The 8,089-nt window shown below is 39.3% G+C and overlaps 1 protein-coding gene across 3 annotated transcripts in view; it reads right to left on the bottom strand.

Moving 5' to 3' along the window:
* The window catches only part of MOSPD2 (motile sperm domain containing 2), a 60,532-nt gene that overhangs the window by 50,635 nt on the left and 1,808 nt on the right, over positions 1-8,089 (bottom strand). The window contains exon 2 of one of the 3 annotated variants that reach the window (XM_019806076.2): positions 6,711-6,822. The exons of the other annotated variants lie outside the window; for them this stretch is intronic. The gene's annotated coding sequence lies outside the window, so the exon portion shown is untranslated. The remainder of the gene's footprint in view (positions 1-6,710; positions 6,823-8,089) is intronic. 3 annotated transcript variants of the gene reach the window in all.

Below are 8,089 nucleotides of genomic sequence, written 5' to 3'. Positions count from 1 at the left end.
TGGCCTCGGCCACAGAATTAATACATATGGATGTATCCCAATTATCAGAAATGGAATTCAGAGCAACAATGGTCAAGATGATGAGTAAACTTGAAAAAAGCATCAGAGAAAGCGTTGCTGAGAATATAGAATCCCTAAGGGCAGAAATGAGAGCGAATCTGACAGAAATTAAAAACTCAGTGGGCCAAATACAGTCAAAACTAGAGGCTCTGACGGCCAGGGTCACCGAGGCAGAGGAACGCGTTAGCGAATTGGAGGATGGGTTAGTAGAAGAAAAAACGAAAATAGAAGCTGGTCTTAAAAAAATCCACGCCCACGAATGTAGATTACGGGAGATTACTGACTCTATGAAACGATCCAATGTCAGAATCATCGGCATCCCTGAAGGGGTGGAGAAAAACAGAGGTCTAGAAGAGATATTTGAACAAATTGTAGCTGAAAACTTCCCTAATCTAGCAAGGGAAACAAGCATTCGTGTCCAAGAGGCAGAGAGGACCCCATCCAAGCTCAACCAGGACAAACCTACGCCACGGCATGTCATAGTGCAATTCGCAAATATTAGATCCAAGGATACAGTATTGAAAGCGGCCAGGGCAAAGAAATTTCTCACGTACCAAGGCAAAGGTATCAGGATTACGTCAGACCTGTCTACAGAGACCTGGAATGAGAGAAAGGCTTGGGGGGGCATTTTTAAAGCTCTTTCAGAGAAAAACATGCAGCCAAGGATCCTTTATCCAGCAAAGCTGTCATTCAGAATTGATGGAGAAATAAAGACGTTCCAAAATCGCCAATCATTAACCAATTTCGTAACCACGAAACCAGCCCTACAGGAGATATTAAGGGGGGCTCTATAAAGGTAAAAAGGCCCCAAGAGTGATACAGAGCAGCAAGTCACAACCGATACAAAGACTTTAAAGAGAAATGGCATCATTAAAATCATATCTGTCAATAATCTCTATCAATCTAAATGGCTTAAACTCTCCCATAAAACGCCACAGGGTTGCAGATTGGATAAAAAGACATGACCCATCCATTTGCTGTCTACAAGAGACTCATTTTGAACCCAAAGATGCATTCAGACTTAGAGTAAGGGGATGGAGTACCATCTTCCACGCAAATGGACCTCAAAAGAAAGCTGGAGTAGCAATTCTCATATCAGATAGACTGGATTTTAAACTAGAGGCCATAGAGAGAGATACAGAAGGGCACTATATTATTCTTAAAGGAAGTATTCAACAAGTGGATATGACAATTATTAATATATATGCCCCCAACAGGGGAGCAGCAAGATACACAAGCCAACTCTTAACCAAAATAAAGAGACATATAGATAAGAACACAGTAATAGTAGGGGACCTCAACACCCCACTATCAGAAATAGACAGAACACCCTGGCAAAAACTAAGCAAAGAATCAAAGGCTTTGAATGCCATACTCGACGAGTTGGACCTCATAGATATATATAGAACACTACACCCCAGAACCAAAGAATACTCATTCTATTCAAATGCCCATGGAACATTCTCAAGAATAGATCATGCTCTGGGACACAAAACAGGTCTCAGCCAATACCAAAAGATTGAAATTATCCCCTGCATATTCTCAGACCACAACGCTCTGAAATTGGAACTCAACCACAAGGAAAAACCTGGAAGAAACTCAAACACTTGGAGGCTAAGAACCATCCTGCTCAAGAATGACTCGATAAACCAGGAAATCAAAAAACAAATTAAACAATTTATGGAGACCAACGAGAATGAATACACAACGGTCCAAAACCTATGGGATACTGCAAAGGCAGTCCTAAGGGGGAAATACATAGCCATCCAAGCCTCACTCAAAAGAATAGAAAAATCTAAAATGCAGTTTCTATATTCTCACCTCAAGAAACTGGAACAGCAACAGAGGGACAGGCCTAACCCACTGACAAGGAAGGAGTTGACCAAGATTAGAGCAGAAATCAATGAATTAGAGACCAGAACCACAGTAGAGCAGATCAACAGGACTAGAAGCTGGTTCTTTGAGAGAATCCATAAAATTGATAGACCACTGGCAAAACTTGTCCAAAAACAAAGAGAAAGGACTGAGATTATTAAAATTATGACTGAAAAGGGAGAGGTCACGACCAGCACCATTGAAATTGCAAGGATTATTAGAAACTTTTATCAACAGCTATATGCCAAAAAACTAAACAATCTGGAAGAGATGGAGGCCTTCCTGGAAACCTATAAACTACCAAGACTGAAACAGGAAGAAATAGATTTCTTAAATAGGCCAATTAACTATGAAGAAATTGAGTCAGTGATAAACAACCTTCCAAATAATAAAACTCCAGGCCCAGACGGTTTTCCTGGGGAATTCTACCAAACATTCAAAGAAGAAATAATACCTATTCTCCTAAAGCTATTTCAAAAAATAGAAACAGAAGGAAAGCTACCAAACTCATTCTATGAGGCTAATATTACCTTGATCCCCAAACCAGGCAAAGACCCCCTCAAAAAGGAGAATTACAGACCGATTTCTCTAATGAATATGGATGCCAAAATCCTCAACAAGATCCTTGCTAATAGAATCCAACAGTACATTAAAAGGATTATCCATCATGACCAAGTGGGATTCATACCTGGGATGCAAGCATGGTTCAACACTCGCAAATCAATCAATGTGATACATCATATCAACAAGAAAAGACTCAAGAACCATATGATCCTCTCAATTGATGCAGAAAAAGCATTTGACAAAATACAGCATCCTTTCCTGATTAAAACCCTTCAGAGTGTAGGAATAGAGGGTACATTTCTCAATCTCATAAAAGCCATCTATGAAAAGCCTACTGCAAGCATTATTCTCAATGGGGAAAAGCTGGAAGCCTTTCCCTTAAGATCAGGAACACGACAAGGATGCCCACTCTCGCCACTATTATTCAACATAGTACTAGAAGTCCTTGCAACAGCAATCAGAAGACAAAAAGGGATCAAAGGTATCCAAATCGGCAAAGAAGAAGTCAAACTGTCTCTCTTTGCAGATGACATGATACTCTATATGGAAAACCCAAAGGAATCCACTCCCAAACTATTAGAAGTTATAGAACAATTCAGTAAGGTGGCAGGATACAAAATCAATGCCCAGAAATCAGTTGCATTTCTATACACGAATAACGAGACTGAAGAAAGAGAAATTAGGGAATCCATCCCATTTACAATAACACCAAAAACCATGCGTTACCTTGGAATTAACTTAACCAGAGACGTAAAGGACCTATATGCTAGAAACTATAGATCACTTTTGAAAGATATTGAGGAAGACATAAAAAGATGGAAAAATATTCCATGCTCATGGATTGGAAGAATTAACATAGTTAAAATGTCCATACTACCCAGAGCAATCTACACTTTCAATGCTATCCCGATCAAAATACCGAGGACATTTTTCAAAGAACTGGAACAAATAGTCCTTAAATTTGTATGGAACCAGAAAAGGCCCCGAATCTCCAAGGAACTGTTGAAAAGGAAAAACAAAGCTGGGGGCATCACAATGCCGGATTTCGAGCTGTACTACAAAGCTGTGATCACAAAGACAGCATGGTACTGGCACAAAAACAGACACATCGACCAATGGAACAGAATAGAGAACCCAGAAATGGACCCTCGGCTCTTTGGGCAACTAATCTTTGATAAAGCAGGAAAAAACATCCGGTGGAAAAAAGACAGTCTCTTCAATAAATGGTGCTGGGAAAATTGGACAGCTACATGCAAAAGAATGAAACTTGACCACTCTCTCACACCATACACAAAAATAAACTCCAAATGGATGAAAGACCTCAATGTGAGACAGGAATCCATCAAAATTCTAGAGGAGAACATAGGCAACAACTTCTATGACATCGGCCAGAGCAACCTTTTTCACGACACATCTCCAAAGGCAAGAGAAATAAAAGATAAAATGAACTTATGGGACTTTATCAGGATAAAGAGCTTCTGCACAGCCAAGGAAACAGTCAAAAAAACTAAGAGACAGCCCACGGAATGGGAGAATATATTTGCAAAGGACACCACAGATAAAGGACTGGTATCCAAGATCTACAAAGAACTTCTCAAACTCAATACACGAGAAACAAATAAACAAATCATAAAATGGGCAGAAGATATGAACAGACACTTTTCCAATGAAGACATACAAATGGCTAACAGACACATGAAAAAATGTTCAAAATCATTAGCCATCAGGGAAATTCAAATCAAAACCACACTGAGATACCACCTTACGCCAGTTAGAATGGCAAAGATAGACAAGGCAAGAAACAACAATTGTTGGAGAGGATGTGGAGAAAGGGGATCCCTCCTACATTGTTGGTGGGAATGCAAGTTGGTACAGCCACTCTGGAAAACAGTGTGGAGGTCCCTTAAAAAGTTAAAAATTGAACTACCCTATGACCCAGCCATTGCACTACTGGGTGTTTACCCCAAAGATACAGACGTAGTAAAGAGAAGGGCCATATGCACCCCAATGTTCATAGCTGCATTGTCCACAATAGCCAAATCATGGAAGGAGCCGAGATGCCCTTCAACAGATGACTGGATTAAGAAGCTGTGGTCCATATATACAATGGAATATTACTCAGCTATCAGAAAGAACGAATTCTCAACATTTGCTGCAACATGGACGGCACTGGAGGAGATAATGCTAAGTGAAATAAGTCAAGCAGAGAAAGACAATTATCATATGATTTCTCTCATCTATGGAACATAAGAACTAGGATGATCGGTAGGGGAAGAAAGGGATAAAGAAAAGGGGGGTAATCAGAAGGGGGAATGAAACATGAGAGACTATGGACTATGAGAAACAAACTGAAGACTTCAGAGGGGAGGGGGTGGGGGAATGGGATAGACTGGTGATGGGTAGTAAGGAGGGCACGTATTGCATGGTGCACTGGGTGTTATACGCAACTAATGAAGCATCAAACTTTACATCGGAATCTGGGGATGTACTGTATGGTGATTAATATAATAAAATTAAAAAAAAGCACAATGAGATATCCCTACACCTTAAATCAGATGGGCAAAAATTAAAAAGACAACAACAAAACACCACCACCACCAAGTTTTAGAGTGTGGAAAACAAGGACACTCACAAACTGCTGGTTAAAATGAAAACTGGTATAATCACTTTGGGAACTCGTTCGGCATTACCTAGTAAAGTTGAACATGTGCCTCATCGATGACCCACACATTTCACTGTTGGGTGCAAACCCTAGAGCAGCGATCCTCAAATTTCTTGGTCTCAGGATCCCTTTTACACTCTTAAAACTACCTGAGGACTCCAAAGAGCTTTTTTGTTTATATGAGTTATATTTACCAGTAGTTATTTTATTAGGTATTAGAACTGAGGAAAGTTTAAACATGAGAACACACAAGCACATATTCTATCAGCTGTCAGAGTAATGACATCACCACATGCCATGTGACCTCTGGAAAATGCCACTGTATGCTTGTGAGAGAATGACAGTGAAAAAGGAAAATGATGCTTTGGTGTTATTATAAAAGTTGTTTTGACCTCTCAAGCTCCTTGAAATGGTCTCAAGGAACTACGGTTCCTAGACCAACTTTGAGAACCACTGCCCCAGAGAAAGTCTAGGCATCAGACATGTTTAAAAAAGTCTGCAGCAGCACTGCACATAATAGCAAAGCCTAGAAATGATCCCAAATCCATCAACTGATATTTACATGCCATGCACTACGACGCACCTATCAAAAGGAATCAGTTACACTTATGTTTGACAATACGAGTAACTCTTTGAGTAACAGAATCAAGTCATGGAAAAATACATTCAGCTTTTATTTGAAGTTCAAAAACAGCTAAAATTAATAAAGTACTGGTGAAGAATACTTCAGGTGGTAAAGCTAATGAAAAGCAAGAGAATGAGTAACACCAAACGTAGGACACACCACTGCCCCAGAATGGCAGTGGTAAGTACATGAGTGTTCACTTTATTCATGTTTCATACAAGTTGTACTTAAAAAATATTTCAAGTTGTAAAATAAGCCAAGACAAAACAAAAATTAAAGGACTAGGAAATTATCGGATGAGAGGAAATTATTTAACTTAACGGCAATGAAAGAAAGCACAAAGGAATGGGTAGTTTTGACTGCATTAAAAAACATGAAAAAAGTGAAAAAAACCTTTCCAAAGTTTCCACCTTTTCTATGAAGTTTTTTTCTCCCTTGGCTCTAATCCAACCACCTTAACCACGTGATTTTTTTCCTCGTCTTTGACTTCTACAGAAATGATTCTAGCACTCTTATTCCTCTTGATACAATCTGCCTGAATACTAATAGCCTTGTTTTAATGGCTCTGCTAGACTGCAGTAGTTCAGGAAGGGGCTCTATCCTTCTTCAGTTCTTTCTCTAATACGGACACACTGCTTCCCAGAATTAAGCACATAATGACTATCTGAGGAACCAAATAAATTACTGTCACAAGGGAGTAGTCTTTTGCCTTGGCCACGAGAAGGAGGAAGAGAGAACGGGAAATGTTTCTCGTTTGAGACTCAGCATGGAATTTCTCACAGAAACAATGAGGAAAAAAGGACCACTTGTAATGCATAAAACAGTAATGAACTTTTATTCTTTCTGACAGCTACAAATCTATCCATAATTGGTAACTTAATTTCTATGGAAACAAAAATGTGCTTGGAATTCCCAAGAACCTACCTCCAAAAGAGTTTTTGGAGTACAGCCAGTGTTAAAGTGACATATTTGCAGATAATATTTTCCTTTAGGAAAAACATCACATTTGTTTGCTTACGTCAGCCTTAAGCTTCTTCTGAAACAAAACATTGTTAGTGACAATAGAAAGGGTGAAATGAAAGAGGAATTAGGAAAAGTGAAGGTTATCTAAGCACTCGAGTTAATTTCTAAAAAGTAAACTTGAAAGGGCGGACACAGGCAGATCAAAAACCCCTTTTTACCACTTTCCTGCTTTACATTTACCTGATGCAGCATCTCAGGAAACAACTCAAACTTTAAAGGTAGAAAGTCTTTGCAGGTTTTTATTTTCCTTTCCCGTGCAAGTCTTTAAATTACATTAGTATTTATAACAGCTGTGCAGATAACCCACTCACACACATTTCACATGTAACCCAAGTGTGTATATTTAAGGACACAACCCTCCCTACAGTTAATGCCACAGAATGCTTTACTTTGAAATAATGCTCGTCTTCATGAAACATATCGTGAGGGCTACTCTTTGCCAGACTTTGAGGGCGGGTGGGGCAGGGAGCCAGTTAGGACAACTCATAACGCAGACTTGGATTAATCTCTCTACGTATATATTTAAGCATTGCTATATTGAGTATATATTGAAAACTGTGCTAGGGATACAGAGGTCAGTCCCTGCCCTCAATGTCCACAGGTTGCCCCAGACCCATATACATTCTACTGGAGGGATGAACATTAAGTAAACAAATGAACACAATAATTACAGGTTATGGTTAAAAGCTGGAGACAAAATAAAACAAGACAAGACAGAGGCTATTTAGTAATCAGCAAAGGCCTCTCAGATACATTTAAACCAAGATGGAAAAGAAAAAAAGGACCTAGCTGTCCACATTATCTGGGCAAGAGCCTTCTAAACAAAGAGAAGTGGAAAGGTCCCAAGATAAAAACAGATACAGTCTGTTTGAACAACATAAAAGAAGCAGTGTGGCTGGTTATGTTTTTCAAACTGTGGGTCATGTAGGATGTGATGTCAATTTTGTGGGTCATGGAACAGGGAGTCATAGGTTTTAAGAATAAGTATTCTTTAAGGAACTTTTGCTCCAGTTATGTGTGCATGTGTGGTATGTTTCTTACTGTGGGAAGTGGCGAAATCTGTACTAAGCGAAGAAAGTAGGTACGAATTAGGATGGAAGGGTGGGCAAGAGCTACAGCATGCATGGCCTTGCATTGTAGGCCACCATAAAGAACTGAGATATTTATTCTGAACACAGTGGGAATGTATTGAAGAATTTCAAGTTGGGGAGTGACATGATCTAATTCAACATGATGGTGTTGCCAAAAGATTTTCACTGTAGTGAAATTCAGAAAACTAG

Source organism: Ailuropoda melanoleuca, chromosome X (assembly GCF_002007445.2).
Source record: "Ailuropoda melanoleuca isolate Jingjing chromosome X, ASM200744v2, whole genome shotgun sequence".
NCBI classification, from domain to species: domain Eukaryota; kingdom Metazoa; phylum Chordata; class Mammalia; order Carnivora; family Ursidae; genus Ailuropoda; species Ailuropoda melanoleuca.
Note: the sequence above shows the minus strand (reverse complement) of the source record. Positions and strands in the feature narration are given on the sequence as shown.